At 42.5% G+C, this 16292-nt stretch overlaps 1 protein-coding gene across 1 annotated transcript in view; it reads right to left on the bottom strand.

The window, feature by feature from the left end:
* Positions 1 to 16292, bottom strand: part of Nebl (nebulette) — a 360004-nt gene that overhangs the window by 257858 nt on the left and 85854 nt on the right. The window lies entirely within an intron of this gene.

Genomic DNA, 16292 nt, shown 5'->3' with positions numbered 1-16292 from the left:
GCTGTTAACTGCTGAGCCATCTCTTCAGCTACTATACTGAACTCTTAATGCCCACAGCCTAAGATTATGATCCTATTTGGAAATAAGGTCTTTATAGATTTATCCAACTTAGGGTGAGGTTTAGGTGACCCTTAATCCTATATGATAAGCATGTTCACTAAAGAGCATAAATACAGGCAGGCCCAGAGGGAAGATGATGTAGAGACACAGTGAAAAAACGTGGTTGGCTGTGTTACTGCAGTATAAATAAACCAACAATGCCAAGACTGTCAACCAACCCTTGAAAGTAGAGAGTCAGGGAGGATCCCCCTCACCCTGGTGAGACTGACTTCACACTTCAACCTCCAAAGTGTAAGGATTCCCTAGTGTTTTAGGCCAACGGGTTGGGTATCTCATGACTGTAACCACAGGGCACAAATAGACTGACAATCAGCCTTGGCAAGGATGGGTGGAAATGCCCTGGGCAGAGTCACTACATGCCCTCCCTCTGTTACCACCCACCTACACCTCATTGATCTTAGCTACTCAACAACTTGCTTGGTGCATCCCTTCCTGTTGTCTGCACTCAACACTCTCCCAATATCATCAGTATTGGCGACTCTTCTTCAGTTTCTATCAGAGATCTCAGACTCAAAAAGTCTCAGACCAAAGCGTTGATTCCTTCCTCCCAAACACTTGTGTCTTCTTTAGCGTTTCCCATTGCCACACCAACCAAAGGCAAAGAAAGAGCACACACAGTGCAGTCAGGGTTTCTTCATTCCCAGTAGCACATCCCCAAAGCAGATCCCAGGGGTGCATGGCTTCTTCCAGCCTCTCCCGATCTTACTTCTGAAATGGAAACCCATCAGTTCTTAGTGCAGGATTTCCGGTAGGACTGCCTCTTAGCTACAGAGACGAGGGGGCTCCTTACTTCCACTCTTGCCTCCAACATGGCAGACAAAACTTTGCTCAACATAAATCAAGTGCACCATAAATCCTTTCCTCTTCCTTGGAGGGAAAGCTAAAGAACCTAAGTGACCTATGCTTCCTCACCTGCCTCTCTGACCTCAGTTTTGACATCTGTCTTTCTCCCTTTCTGTGCAATACTCCCTCCTCTCACAGTTCTGTTTCCAAGATGCTAGCAAACACCACCTTCCTGCTCCTATACAAACTCTTTCCTCAAATACTGCATAGCTCTCCCCAACTTCCATTTGTGTTTCTGAGCAGAGGTCTCCTTGTTCTAGAAAGCTTTTCTGTTTGTCCTATGCAGATGAAGGATTCCAACTCAATTTAGATGGCTTCTATGGTTTCTGTGGACTCATCACATGTAACGCATTAGTTCACTTTCCTGCTGTGTAATCTGTCTCCATCCACTATTCCCTCCACTAATCCTAATAAGTTCCCTGACAGCAAGAAACACCTGTGCTCCCAACTCTCAAACTCTGCCTTACCCTTTAAAGGAGCCTTATTTAAATGTACTTTTATGAATGATTAAGCTAATAAACAGACAGGAAATTTGCTGTTTTTTATATAAACAGCATTGTTGCAAATTAATCCACCTAATCTTTCCTAAACTCAGGGCAAGAACAAGTCTATTTCTAATGTGTGAGCTCTGTGACCATGAAAGAACATTCAAAGTGGGCATGGGCATGGTGCCACCATGTCTCTAATCAGGCAACTGGGAACTAGAAGCAAGGCATCAGGGGTTCAACGCTAGCTTTGGCTAGGTAGCAAATTCAAGGATAATCTAAGCCAAATGAGTATAGACCTTTTCTCAAGAAGCAAAAGCAAGCCGTCAAAAGATGCATAGTAATAAACATTTCCTTAGAAGACAGTTTCCCCTTGTAGATAGCTGTGTCCTCAGCCTAACAGAGCTGAAGAGGAATAAGCTACTAAGGTCACGTGACCATCTGGCTCCTAATTGTGAACTGTAGCTGAAACCCTGCTCTGAAGAGAAGAATCCAGACATCTCTGCCCTCCACCTTCACACAGAGGGCCACATGATTATGCCAGTGAGTGGTGTGCCTGTTTCTGTGCGATGCTGAAACCATCATGCTGACACTGACTTCGGTCTTCCCAAATTCGCAAAAATGCAAAGCTAATTAAAAACACAGTAGTGTCAGCTGAAATGTCTGAGCAGGTGGGGCATTATGTATACCCAGCAGCCGCATGGTGTATAAAGCTTAGCTGTACCACAATGACTATATTCTCTGTGCCAAGTCTTCCCTATGGGATTTCATCACGCCCAATGGGACGAAACAATACAGATAAAATTCCTGATTACAACCCATCAGGGTGAGAGACTGCAGGCGTGGAGAGAGGGAAGGAGAAGGCAGCAGGAGAGGATTACATGTTCAGAGGGGACTTCCTGCCTTCCATTTGTTCTATCAGAAGGATGTGAGGCAGGGTCGAATTTCTGATACTCTCATCGGTTTATTACTGCTATTACAAAACCATTAGCAAATGGGAGGGAGTCCAGAGCTGGTGCGGCTGGCATGGAGATTTTTTTTTAATGCTTTAAGCATTTAAATTGAGAGATGAGTAACCATAAAAAGAAGAAAGTAGTGAGAGGATGGCCAAGCTGAGGGGGAAAAAAAAGACATAGAACAGAAATTGTACACTGAGATCTGCAAGCCAAATCTATATAAGCAAAAAATGATTGTGCTAGCTCCTTTTACATCACCTTAACACAAGCTAGAGTTGCTGGAGGGAGGGATCTTCGTCTGAGAGAATGCCTCCACTAGGTTAGGCTGTGGGCAAGCCTGTAGAGCATTTTCTTAATTAGTGATTCATGACAGAGGGTTCAACCCACTGGGAAAGGTGCCAACCCTGAGCAGGTAGCCCTGGGGTCAATAAGAAAGGAGGTTGAGCAAGCCAGTAAGTAGCAAGCATTCTTCCATGGCCTCTGCATCCAGGTTCCAGGCCTATCTGAGTACCCGTCCCGGCTTCCTTCAGTGATGGACTACTTACCATGTGCAAGTGTAAGCCAAGTAAACCCTTTCCTCCCCAAGTGTCTTCTGGTCATGGCGTTTCATCACAGCAATAGTAACACGAACTAGGGCAGTGATGTATAGAAATGAAGGTGCAAAAGAGTCACAGGTGTATGCAGCCAGAGAGATGTCACCCAAGACAGTGTCTACCTTATGTGCTTAATTGTACTGAAGACTAAAAAAAAGGACCAGCAAAATGTCTGCACCAGTCTGTTCCATTATATGGAACTCAATCTCACACACACACACACACACACACACACACACAGAGAGAGAGAGAGAGAGAGAGAGAGAGAGAGAGAGAGAGAGCTGATCTTGCTCCTTTCCTGATCTGGCTCCCTTACCTTTTAGCCTTCCTTCTGAAGTCCTGAGCTGTCTGTGAGCATAAATGACATATTCATGGCTCTTAATGTTTAACACTGATGTCCCTCAAGGTGATGCCCAGCTGGTGGTACCATTTTATGAGGCTCTGGAACCTCTTGATCATAGGACCCACCTGATAGACACAGACCATGGATGTGGGCCATGAAGGGTAGAGATGTCCAGTTCCAGTCTATCTCTTCACATATGATAGGATCCCCACAATATAAAGAAGCAGCAGGGTAATGAGTCACAAGTCCAAAAGCCATACACCAAGTCTGTACCTGGAGATGGGGTGGGATGGGGTGGTGGAGGCGACACCATGGTAAAGGACTGCAGTCTCTAAACTGTGAGTTGAATACAACTGTCCTCCCAATAGAAAGTGGGTGCTCACTTCCCACACCACATTGCAGATGGGCTGCAGGTTCTTCCCTGGATAGAGCCAATTGCTCTCAGTTAGTAAATGACTTTAGACAGTCAGTATGTTAGGAGAGCATTTAGTAGCAGTGTACCTCTCGATGCACTTAGTGGAAATATGGTGGGGATCTCCAAAGTTCTCAGTTTAAACCTAGCAAACTAGTATTGCTTATATTCATCTTCTAACTCCCGCTGTAGAACAGATATGCATGTCAATGTACCTGGACAGGAGCTAGCTTTGATTGGGGGTTTTGATTGATTTTGGTTTTCTGTGTCTGTTGTTTAAGGCTCAAAGCAATGATGAAGGTAGAAACCAGAAAGCTAGCGCCTACTTAAATGTCATGTACGGGTCAGAGAACAATTTGTATTCAAAATGGATTTTCTGAAAATACACATACAACTTTCCTTTCAATTTCCACATATTTAAACCCCTTAGACTATTTTTGGATTTCCCTGCAGAGCTGAGATAAGCAGTGATTTTTATCAGGTGGGGTGTTCCCTTTCAGAAGAAAGCAGGTTAACAATGACGATAACAGTAAAGTCAAGGACAAGGATGTAGACAAAGAAAATGCATGATTTCACAGTGAGTGGGCAGGGTGAAACTCAACATTAAGGTAAAAAATTAACAATGCACACAGCCCCCCTACTGACGTCATCTTATTAGCCTTTCATAAAAATCAAAAGGTTTAAGTTTCCCAACTAAATTAATTCTGCATCCTTAATATTGATGTCTTATACATAATGCTTCCACAGGCAGGTTTCTAACTACTATTTTGAAAAGTGAATGAAAGTCATATGTTGATGGGTGAGGGTTATGTGCATGCTTGCTTGTGTGCATGCATGTTTATGTGCATGCGTGTTTATGTGCATGCATGTTTGCCTCCATGTGCATATTCACCATGTGCATACCTGGTGCCCATAGACTTCAGAAGAGAGCATCAGCTTCCCTGGAACAAAAGTTACAGATGGTTGTGAGCCACCACATAGGGGCTGGGAATTGAATCCAGGTCCTCTACAAGAGTAGCCACCGAGCCATGTCTTCAGCTCCCCCAAACCCCATAAAAAAGTAAACAAATCCCCCCAAAGTGTCTGCCATTGAAGACATGTGATAAATTATGTTCTGTTCCACTGCACAAGCTGCACAATATATGTGTATTTTCAGAAAATACATTTTGAATACAAATTGTTTTCCCACTGTGCTGGGAAGTTGGATGTTTACCACAGATACTTCTGACCCTGGGTGCTATCGTGATTGTTACCATAGAGATGTAAAGACAGACAATAAAGACCGCCTAAATGGTTTTGTACAAACAATAAAAGTGGATTGGAAAATAAATGGTTTGTACAAACAAACAAAAAAATGTGCTTGAGAATGAGATGGGCAAAGGAAGAAGTGGGGAGAGAGGTTTGGGAATACTTGCTGGAGGGAACGAAGTTCATTGACTCTGCCCAATAACAAGGCAAGGCCGTGTTTTTAGTGAGCTGATGAGGTTGTTACTTCACAAGTCTGGAAAAAATATCCTCTATACACTTGAAAGTATGTGTAAGTAAAAAGAAAAAATTTCCTCCGTGGAAACTGATCCACAGCTTATGCCTGAGTTACAAGGAATATCAGATTCCTTGGAGGTTGTTCAGTATTTCAGTCCTTAGCTCGATCACAATTTTCCATTTAATATACCAGTGAATAAAAGTATCTTCTGTTCTCTGTAAACCACAATGTTTTTGAGAAAAAAAATCTCAGATTAAAAGGCAGTATAAAGATACAAAAAAATCAGGTATACAACATTAATACTTCTCAATAAATGTATAAATAAGAGAAAAGCAGATTTGTGATAACTAGATCAATTAAGCCAAAAGCAAGATGACTTGAGCACTTTGCACCTGCTCAGACAGTATTTGTCTCAGAAGAACAAGTGAGTGGGAAATTGCTTATTTCTGAAATGTAACTAAAAACTTGTAAAACACACTAATAGCTTCACTCATGGCCTTTGGGGTTGGATTTTCATTTGTTTTTTTTTTTTGTTTGTTTGTTTGTTTGTTTGTTTGTTTAATTTTGTGTATCTGTACCCAGGACGATTTACACGCAAAGCCCATGCTCTACCACAAAACTGGACACCAGCTCCCTAACTCATAATTCTCAACGTCAAAGTGGTTCCACCGACCACCAGTCTCTTCACACAAAGCATTTACTGAGCACCTAGTACATGTGAGGAATGTTCCTTTCATATGTGTCAGTCAGCATTAGCCTTTAATCCTACAGCTGAAAAAACCCAGAGGCCGGGAGAAGATGGGGCTAGTAATAGTGTATTACCCTGCCCAGTAACATTTTCCCTCGACCGGCACATTATTCCTGGGATAGCCACAGAAGAGAAATTGCACTAGCTAGGAACATTAACAGAGGCGGGGGGATAGCTTCAACTGAAATCACATGTGACAAGCAGCCACCGCACACCTCTGTTCTACCTGGTTGATACAGGGGGCTCTCCTCTCTTTGTCCTGCTACCCCTTCGTCCCCAATCCACCCTCCTCTGAGACTAATAGTTCTGCCAACCCAGGGCCATCAATCTTTCCACACCACCATTAAGCTGCGTGGAGAATGGCGATAGCTGAAAGGCGCAATCATGATTGGAGTCATTTCCATCCATTCTCGCAGGCTTAGGGAACTCCTTTAAAGGCCCTCTATTTTCTCCATGTTATCTAATAAGGAGCATAGACTTATTAAGGCATCAGATTTCCCTTCCCATATGCTGTTACAAAACAGGCAGAGAGCGTTGTGGCTGGTTTGGATGGTTGAAAATAGAAATTCTTTTGGTAAACACACCTAAATCAACAAATGTTCTGGTTCTTATAAACATGGTGGGTAAAATTTTGTACATGCTACTGATTACAAACTAATATAAAACTTTAGAAACATGGCAAAATTTAGTGAGTGAAAGACACCTGACTTGATGTAGAAAAGCCCGACAGGGAGTGGCATATGCATCCACTGAGACGAACATGGCCAAGACACTGTAGGAAGGGAATGCGAGGCTTCTCCGGAAGTAGAAAACGCCAAAGCAAACAGAACTGTTAATAAAGGCATTTTATTTTGAGATTCTGATTGCCTTTAAAAAGCAACATTTGATATCTTTGCTTCACTCACTGTTGCTAAAAATGAAGCAACCCAGAACAACGAAACAAGACTTCTTGAGTGTTCACACCAAACCAAGTGCGTATTAAAATCTTAGTTCTGACCTACAGCGTCATTATTCCCCTACACCATCATTATTCCCCTACACGGATTCTCCTGCATTGCTCCCTTAATGGTTTTTCAGTTAGACAGAATGTGTATACTTACAAGCCTTTTAAAGATGCATTAGAACTCTTTGTTCCATTTATAGAACACTTTAGAATATACCAAAAAAAAAGGTGTAAGGACCTATTGTTTAAAATAAGTTGACTTTACTGTTCCATAAATAAATTTTCCTTTTAGGTGCTCTTTTAAAGTTTTAATTTTGTAATAAACTCTTTATCTTTAGGTCCAAACTGTCATTCATTAAGAAACATGATAAAATGTTTCAATGAATTAAATCCCCAGTAACTATCATGATGTTAGAGAAATCAAATATCAACTCAGTTGATAAAGGTGTATATTGTTAAGCCTGACATCCTCAGTTTATTCCCTGGGACCCACATGATAACTCCCATAAGTAATCTCTGATCTCCACATACACAGGTACCATGGCACACATGCCCATACATGTGTACATGTATGCATGCATATATACACACACTAAACAAATGTTTATTAAAATAAATTTTAAATTTTATTTAAATGTTTATTAAAGTAACGTACTGCCTTATGAGAAGCTGTGGTTTGGATGTGTTGGGAGTATCCTCCAAAAAAGGCTTTGTCTCCCTGGAGGCAATACTGGAAGGGCTTGTGAACCTTTAAAAGTGGATCCTGATAGAAGGCCCATCAGAGCACGTGAGCCAGGCAGGGAGATGGAGCTTTTGAGGAAATGGTAGGACTCCAGCCATTCCCACCCCACTTTCTTCCACCAGAATGCTCTGTTCTCACCTGAGGCCAGAAACCACATCCTGCCCAATCTTGGATCTGAGCAAGAGCAAAGCAAGTCTCTCTTTGCTTCACGAGTGACCTATGTGTTTCATTATAGTGACTAGTAGCCAATTGACACAGGAAGCAATAAATGCAACATCTCTAGAGGGAGTCAACCAGAAGCTAAAATTACTGTTTGGTGTAACACTGAAATTCTCCACTAGGCAGGTAGCAGGATTGTATGAACTCCATGAGTCTGCTTTACATGACTCCAGGCAAGTACACTGGACACTGCCAGTGATGGGTGTGTGGATGTTGTTAAGATAATATCCATCAACATCAACTTGATTTCCTCCTTGGAATACACCCTCCCGTTTGACTATGGATGCCCCAACTCCTGCCACTTTAGTCTTTCTCACCATAAACAAATATCCTGTAGACAAGTCTTTCTGCTGAGACCGCCAGAACATGAGCTTGAGCTTCCTAAATCCCACCATGAAGAAAATCGTGTCCCTTGCTTCCTGTGTTTGCTCAAAATGAGCTGAGAGATAGAGAGGGGCCGATCACCCACGTGCCTGCCCACACATGGACTGTCAGCTAGTTAAGCCAAGGTACCTCTTTTGTGCCACAGCAAGTTGTGTAGACTTGTCACCAAGCAGCCCTGGACTAGTGTCAAAGGATGAAAGTTTTCAGACAAGCCAGCCATCTTGTAATTCTGTAAGTTTCAGTCTGCAAACCTGGGAAGGATTAGAGTACCACTGGAAAGCTTCAATGGTTTCTTGTCACCTTTATCTTTACTGTGGCCCAGTTTATGCTGGGTACATTTTTCTCCTCCTTTCCTGTCTTGGTTGTCTTCATAAAGGGCTCCCTTCATTTCTCTTCCTCTTCTAAGAGAGATGAAATAAGAACCCTCCGGTAGCCCTCAGCAATCCTTCTAGTGAAAAGACGCCCACGATTCCTCCTGGAAATTTCTCTCAAAGTGAACAGAAACAGAACTCCAGAAAACTCTTTGTCCGGCTGTCTGGGTTCAGTTTCATGAAGCTCATAGTGCTTGAGGGCTGTTAGCCAACATACTCTGAGTCTCATGACATGTGTAACTATTCTAGATCTCTGAGTATTTTAGAATATCTAATAAGATTTTCCAAAGAACTATTAAACATGTTTGTTTTAATACAAGCTTCATGCACCGTGATTACAGAAATCACAATGGTAAGAATCTATATTTTCTCATCACCTCTAGAACAAAATAAGACCTGGGAGATAAATACAGACATCATACATGCGTAGGCATTGTCCAATTTCATCTAATTATATTAATCAAAGCATCCTTTTTAATAAAAAAAAGATTAAAATGAGTTTCCCAAAGGAATAAATCTTCTGCAAATTGCCCCTGACAGTGAGTGGTATGTAAACAGCCCCTGCCATGCACTCAGGGCAGCTTAGGGACAGCCCTGCTGGAGCCAAGCGCAGCCACTCACAACACTAAGGAAGCAACTGGTTAGCTGCCTGCAATGCCACCTCCGCACAAAGCCTCCTGCTTTGGGACAGGAAGGGAAGAATAATGCTCCATCTACTGGGAGCTGCAGGGGGACTTTTCAGGAGGCAAAATGGCATTGCTGGAGTTGGAATTTGGCCAGGACACTGGGGCTAAATACCGGGACTCTTACGAAAAGTGCCCTGCGATTGTTAATGCCCTCAAGTCATCGGGACCTCAGTTTTGTGTCTTCTATGAAAAGCAAAGCTGATTAGCTCGTTGGAGTCAATCTCTCGGTGGGCTTCTCTAGCCTCTGATTATCCAGCCATTCTCTAATCACCACCAGATCGCCCTGGTTAAAATTAATGACAGATTAATGTGCTCGCTGAGATATCAAAGCACCAAAATATATACCTCGATAATATAGCACATATATATTTTTTTCATTTGTTCCCCAGGGGATTAATTTAGAGCCACGGCAATTCCTACTTGGACTGAATCACGCTGTTTTAAAGAGTACATAATATACCAATTATCCTATTGCCCTTATCTTTATGAGTCTCCAAAGGGTGGAGAACCTAAGTGGGGTGATTACATTTAATGCCACATCTCTGAAACCACAGTCCTGTTTCAACAGACCATCTTTTAAAAAAGAAAACGAATTGTCCTGAACATTAAATCTTCTGCGTAATTTACTGAAAGAGTTACTCATAACAAGACTTCAAATACAATTATGCATCTCTTTTGCCTTACAGAAATCCTGGCCCTAGTTAGAATTCATAGGGGAAAGAGGAGGCGAAATCTTCATTGAGGCAGTAACAAAAATCATAAAAATTAGTACGGTCTTTCTGGGATTCAGTATGGAGGCTCTTCACAGAATTAAAAATGAAATAATTTAAGCAGCATGTCTATGAAAGAAAACATATCTCATACAGTGCACATGAACTATAATCTTTAAAATATACATTTGGGGATCAATCGTCATAAAATCAAGCCAATGGGTTCCACTCGCCTTATTCATGGTGCCTTCAAGATCTCAAAATGGAGATCTGGAGCCAAAGGCACCGAAATGGCATGTTGCAAGCAAGCCTGGGCTCTGTCAAAAACGAACCACAAAACAACTTGAAACTCTTTCTTCCTTTTGCATTCTAAGATTTTTTAATTTAATTTTAGCCTCGCAAAAGCTATTTTATTTCTTTCTTTAAACCCCAGGGCCACTTGGCTAAGTCTTAGTTTCTTCATCTCTAAGATGGAACAAGAGAGGGAAGCCCTGGGTTTCTAACCCCCGCCTATTAAAATCACCTATCCCACTTTTTAAAATAAGAATGTTGTGGCCCAGCCCCTGGAGATTCTGATTCAACCGTCTTGGGGTGGTACCTCTACCATCTACCCCTTATTAAAATTCCCCATGTGATTCTGATGACCGACCTGGGCTTCCCTTGGGTTCTTCTTTTCCTCTGGTGCTGACTCCTATCTTTAATTAACAATCTGTTAACTAACACATCCAGTGCAGTGGCCATGTAGCTAGGGTTTCCATGCAAAATAGATGGCTTAGCAGGTAAAGATGATTGCCTCCAAGCCTGACAACCTAAGTTGGATCCCTGGGACCAACAAAGTGGAAGGAGCAAACTAACTCTTGCCTGGTGTCCTCTGACTTTTAAAAGCATGTAATGGCATATGCATACAGACACATACACACAGATATACACAGGCACACACATGCACACATGCACACTTGCACACGTTCACACACACACACACACACACACTAGAAGTCAGAAGTCCAAGATCAAGAGTTAATCAGGATTCAGTTTTAAGAGAGATGCAGAAAATTGGTCCCATGCCTCATCCAGTTTCTCAGGAGTACCAGCAAACTTGTGCCCTTGGACTCATGACTCTATATGTTCTGCTCTTAAAAGGATTAGATTTATGAGGAATCCAGGATACATTCATCTCTAGATCTTTTCCACCTTACATCTATAAAGACTCTTGGTCCAAAGGTGGGTGGATCATTAGAAACCACTATTAACCCACTCCTCCAGAGGAGCTCCTACTAGCAGAAGCCACCAATGAAACACTCTAGGACCAGGAAATAGGATGACTGAAGTGTATGCCACACAGCAAGCTACCCTGCACAGGGAACATGGGACAGTGGGGAAGCACAGAGGCAATTTTAAGGAGGCTATAGGATGGTCCCACTGACAGCTCAGGTTCAGCTGTCAAGTAATTTCTCCTCTTGACACAGACTCACCACACAAAGAGAAAGACAAACACCACAGGGCACATCTCACTAGTGCCTACTGGTGCCTGGACAAAAAGCTGTGTATCTTATAGCCTCCATAAAGAGAGACCCCAGCTTTTGCAAAAGCCCACCATGAATCCTCTAGAGGTGTGTATTCCCAAGCACAAAGGTGGCCTACGTGTGTTCCATCCAAAAGTCTTCCTGCTTCCCTTCCCCAAACACAAGTCCTCCTACCTAATGGGTATCCAGGCATCCTATTAGCAAACACAAGAAAAAATTGGAAAAGATGTTAATACCACAAAACCCACCCTAGCTGTGATTTTGTTTTTGTACCAATCCATGTGACTTCCCTGACTCAAAATTCTGTCTAAAATCTTCTCCAGGTCAGATCTCCCTGCAACTCTGATCCCAAGACCCAGCCCAGTCCATATCATTAGCATAAATGCTTAGTTAAAAATATTTATCCTTTCTAACTAGGTCTGATTCTCTCTTGCTATGTTTTTCCCAGGAATTTCCAGCTCTCTTCATCAGTCCCAGGGGAGCTGAAAGCTCAGCATAGGCAGAAGCTCCACCATAGGCTCTGATGGGCTTCCTAGATGCTGACATGGTCCTCCTTCCAGAGGATGCTGCTAACAGAGACAGCACACTAAGTCATCTCTAACCATACTGCCCCCTCCCTTACTCATTTATGTTCAGAACTATGGAAAGAACCAAAACAAGGAAAAATAGGATGAAAGAGGAGTTTCTGTCTTCTGAAGTAAGAATGGGTCATCCGTGGTTGAAATTCTGTGACGTTCTGGCTTGCAAATCCACAAAGGGGCCTAGCAACAAGCACAGCTCTCCCTCATCCTCATCCTCATCCTCATCCTCATCCTCATCCCTATTCTCAAAGCACTGGTCCCAAGATCCTCTGTGGACACTGAAATCCTCAGGTGCTTAAGGTTTTTATTATCATGTTACCTCTCATTTTAAATCATCTCTTGACCATCACTTAGAATACCTAATACAGTACATGTGTTATGGCCATAGTTGATCTATTAACTCATTCAGGCATAGTGATGCTTTTTCCAAAGCCTATTACTGTTTAGTGCAGATGTCATTGCCTCTCCTGAATATTTTCAACCAATGGTTGGTTGTGGTTGAACCTACAGATGTGAATGAGGGGCACTGACTACACTTTCATAAAAGCTGGAGGCAAAATTCCTATCATGACTATTTAGTTTCTGATTCTTTAAAAAAAAAAAAAAGTGGCTCAGAAGTGACTGAGGCATGTCACTAGTTCATAACAAGAGGTTCTGGAAACAAAGTATTTTTTTTCCCTTCATCAATACCCAAAGAGACAAGACATAGGAAGAGTGCCACCAGGAAGTGATGGCACTCTAGGGCAGCTTCCCTGGGGATATGCAACTGTGACAGCTACTAGCCTCTCTCAAGAAGGAGGAAGATGACAGAGTTGTTTTATCACAGAGGCCAAGTAGAACAATGGAGTTCTCCAACACTTAATACTGTGGCCCTGGTCCAATGGGGACTGTCTCTGTAGCAGCCCCCCTCCCCATTTCCCTTGTACAACCCTGGGGGAGCTTCCAGAAACCACAGGAGTTTTCAAACTACAGTATCACCTTCCTCCATCACCAACCTGCCAACACTCTGATACCCTCATAAAACATTTGGAAATCACACATTTGATAAGGGATTAATATCCAGAATGCAAAGAGCTCCCCCAAGTTCAATAACAGAATAGCAAACATGCCAGTTTATAAGTAGGTAAACACTTTGAACAAACATTTTTCCAAAGAGGATAAGCAACTGGCTAATAAACTAAGAAAGAGGGTCCAAATCATTGATCATCAGAAAGATGCAAATCAAGATACACTGTACTACTTCATGGCCAGTATTTTTTTAATGGTGTTAGTGGAAATGTGGGGACATCGGTATGTGTGGTTGTTCTATATAACCCAGAACTCCATGTCTGGATCTGTCCTGCCAAAAAGCAAAGTGGAAACTCAGATGTACACTCACAGTCACACTCCATTTATCACAGCAGCCAAAATGTCAGAGCAGCCAAGCTGACTACAGCGCGACAAACGGAGAACTACAATGTGGGGTGTATGCAGGGCTGAATGGCACCCTTAGAAAGAGAAGAAATTCAACACCCCAAACCACACCAGCATGTTGAGACCATTATACACAGTGAAGTAGGCCAATCACAGTGAGGTAAGTACCATTCTATTTTATGCATGTGAAGCACCTGGAGTGGTCAAATTCATAGACACTGTGGTAGTCAGAGCCAGAGAAGGAGGAATGAGGAGTCAGAGTGTAGTAAATTTGTGCTGGTTATCTAAACATCTGTGTAACATTTGAGGTTAAGGAAATGGATGATCAACACTCCGGCACTCTATGGTGGTAGTGACTGCATAGCGGCTGGTGTGTATTCAGTAGCACATCTAACCCATTTTAAGTGAGTAAAGTAGTAGTATACTATTTCTATTTTTCCATAATAAAGATGATGATGATGTGTGTGTGTGTATATATATATATATATATATATATATATATAAGAATCAGCCAACACAGATTTTAAAATGATCTACACTATAATATCTGAAATTAAGACCAGTGGTTGATATCTATCTTGCCCGTGAAGAATACCGGAAGGGGGAAAATACCACTTTTCTTTATAAAAAGGCAAGGGAGAAAAAGGTCTCCTCTCTCACTCATCCCCAAATATTCTCCAAACCACAGTAAGTTTTAAGTTACTTTTGGCACCAAGAAGTAAAACTGTATGTATGCATGTATGTATACATGTGTACACACATAATTAAGACCATATTAGTCCTTTTGTGGTTTGTCAACTTAATTTAGCCTTCTGTCACTTTTACAATTTTAATTCTGTGTCGTTTTGATTTCATACTTTCTCTCACTCTGAGCCTTATTCAGAAATTCCCTAACACTGGTCCCTCTACCATGCACCTGTGTGGTGGAGAAAAAACTCCTTCCTCTAAGTCAAGACTTAGATCTACAATCGAGAGGGAAAACAGACACAACAGACCTATCAATAGCCCTAGCTATGGGTCCTCAAATTCATTAATGAGCTCAAGTACATGCTTCAGCCATTAGAAAAGCTGGACCCATAGGTCAAGTTCAATGATGATGCAAGGGAAGGCCGCAGTGAAGACTGTCTGCCTCGGTGCTATTCTGAAAATGAGTTTTGGGGCAGCGGGTACATAAAGAGAATGCGTTCTATGAGAAGGAAAGCACAACAGTTAAAACTACATTTAGTCACTCTTTGTACCCAGGTTCAGACGCAAATAAACCCGGTAGCAAAAGCACAAAAATACCAGGATGGAATGGGATCTGGCATATCCTAAAATGTTTTATCACTTCCTGTTATTTATAGTAAGTTTAATAGCAACCAACCACTATTGTTTTAATATTATTATATGAGTTACAATGAGCAGTTCTGTAACAGAAACAAAGAACGGAAAGATGAAGGGTTATAGCAAACGAGTGGTTTTCTTCCCTAGAGTCCTTCATCCCTCTATACGAGTTAGCAGTGTCCACAGAATCTATCATCCTGAACTCCCACCCAGGCTAATACACCTTGAAAACCTTCTCAAGTTCCAATGCACACAGTCTCCAATGCACCCAGTCTCCGTCCTTCTGTTTCTATGAATGACCTGTACACACATGTCAAAGCCCTCCCTTCCCATGACCTAATCACTTGGGTAGGATGTCAAAGGCTTTGGATGCTTAAATTATCATCCACCCACACCTTGCATCAGGCCAGAAGTTTCATGTTCCAGATCATTCTCTCTGCATGCATCCAAGGCAAATACACTTGCTCTTGTTTCTAGATGGAAAGAGATAAGGAAATGGGTCCCTGGACAGAGAGAAGGCTGAGGCTAGTTCAGCTTGCTTCTGCCTCGGGCCACGTGGTGGCACTGTTGGTTCCAGTTTGCCTCCTGCTCCCGGGCCTGGGGATGTCAACCGCCAACCTGAACAAGCACATGTGGCTCTTGCCCCATAAGGAACTTCATTAAGCCCTGGCAGCCTTAGAGAGATATCAAACATCTGTATTGCTATGGCCTCCAGATCCGAATGGAAACCGCCTGGGAAGACCCTCCCCTCACCACGCCTCCTCCACTCAGAAAGCCCTCATGTTTTCTCTCCTGTCACAGCAAGCAAACCTTTCCATCCCAGTGCCTGCTTGCTTCCATGGACCGATTGACTCCAGTCAGGCAGGACCTCCTATGATGTGTGGCACTCTGGGAAAGTGCCTTGGGTGCTGCTCTGGCAGTGGTAACAATGGGGAAGGGACTGGGGAAGGAAATGGGATTTTTAGAAGTACCTATATGTTGATACTCTTTTTAATACAACGGAAAATGCAACACACAGATTTTACTTGATAAATGCTTTCATTTAAATCTACCAACATATCTGTGGGAAAAAATCCTACTTTGGAGCTAAGGAAAAGAAACTAAGGGTCTTGGGGGTTAAGTACTTGCTTAAAAGCAAGCTCCCAGAATTTCTGGACCCAGGACTCTCTTCCAAGTCCCCAACACTACACCACCTTGTCATAGTCAATATTTAAAAGACTTCCAATGAAAATGCATCCAGAGTCCCAACATTCCTGAACAGCAATAGAGGAGAGCAGGGCAGCCCACCCATCATGAGGTGTGTGGCTCTTATCTTCACCTCACCTACTCCACATCTGCCCCATAAAATATACCTACTGGTTTCCCTATTCATTTGTTCACATCCTTCAAGATGACCTCCTTTGATATGGCCAGC

The sequence above is a fragment of the Apodemus sylvaticus genome, chromosome 14 (genome assembly GCF_947179515.1).
Source record: "Apodemus sylvaticus chromosome 14, mApoSyl1.1, whole genome shotgun sequence".
In the NCBI taxonomy this organism is placed as follows: Eukaryota; Metazoa; Chordata; class Mammalia; order Rodentia; family Muridae; genus Apodemus; species Apodemus sylvaticus.
This window is presented reverse-complemented; position numbering and strand designations above follow the sequence as displayed.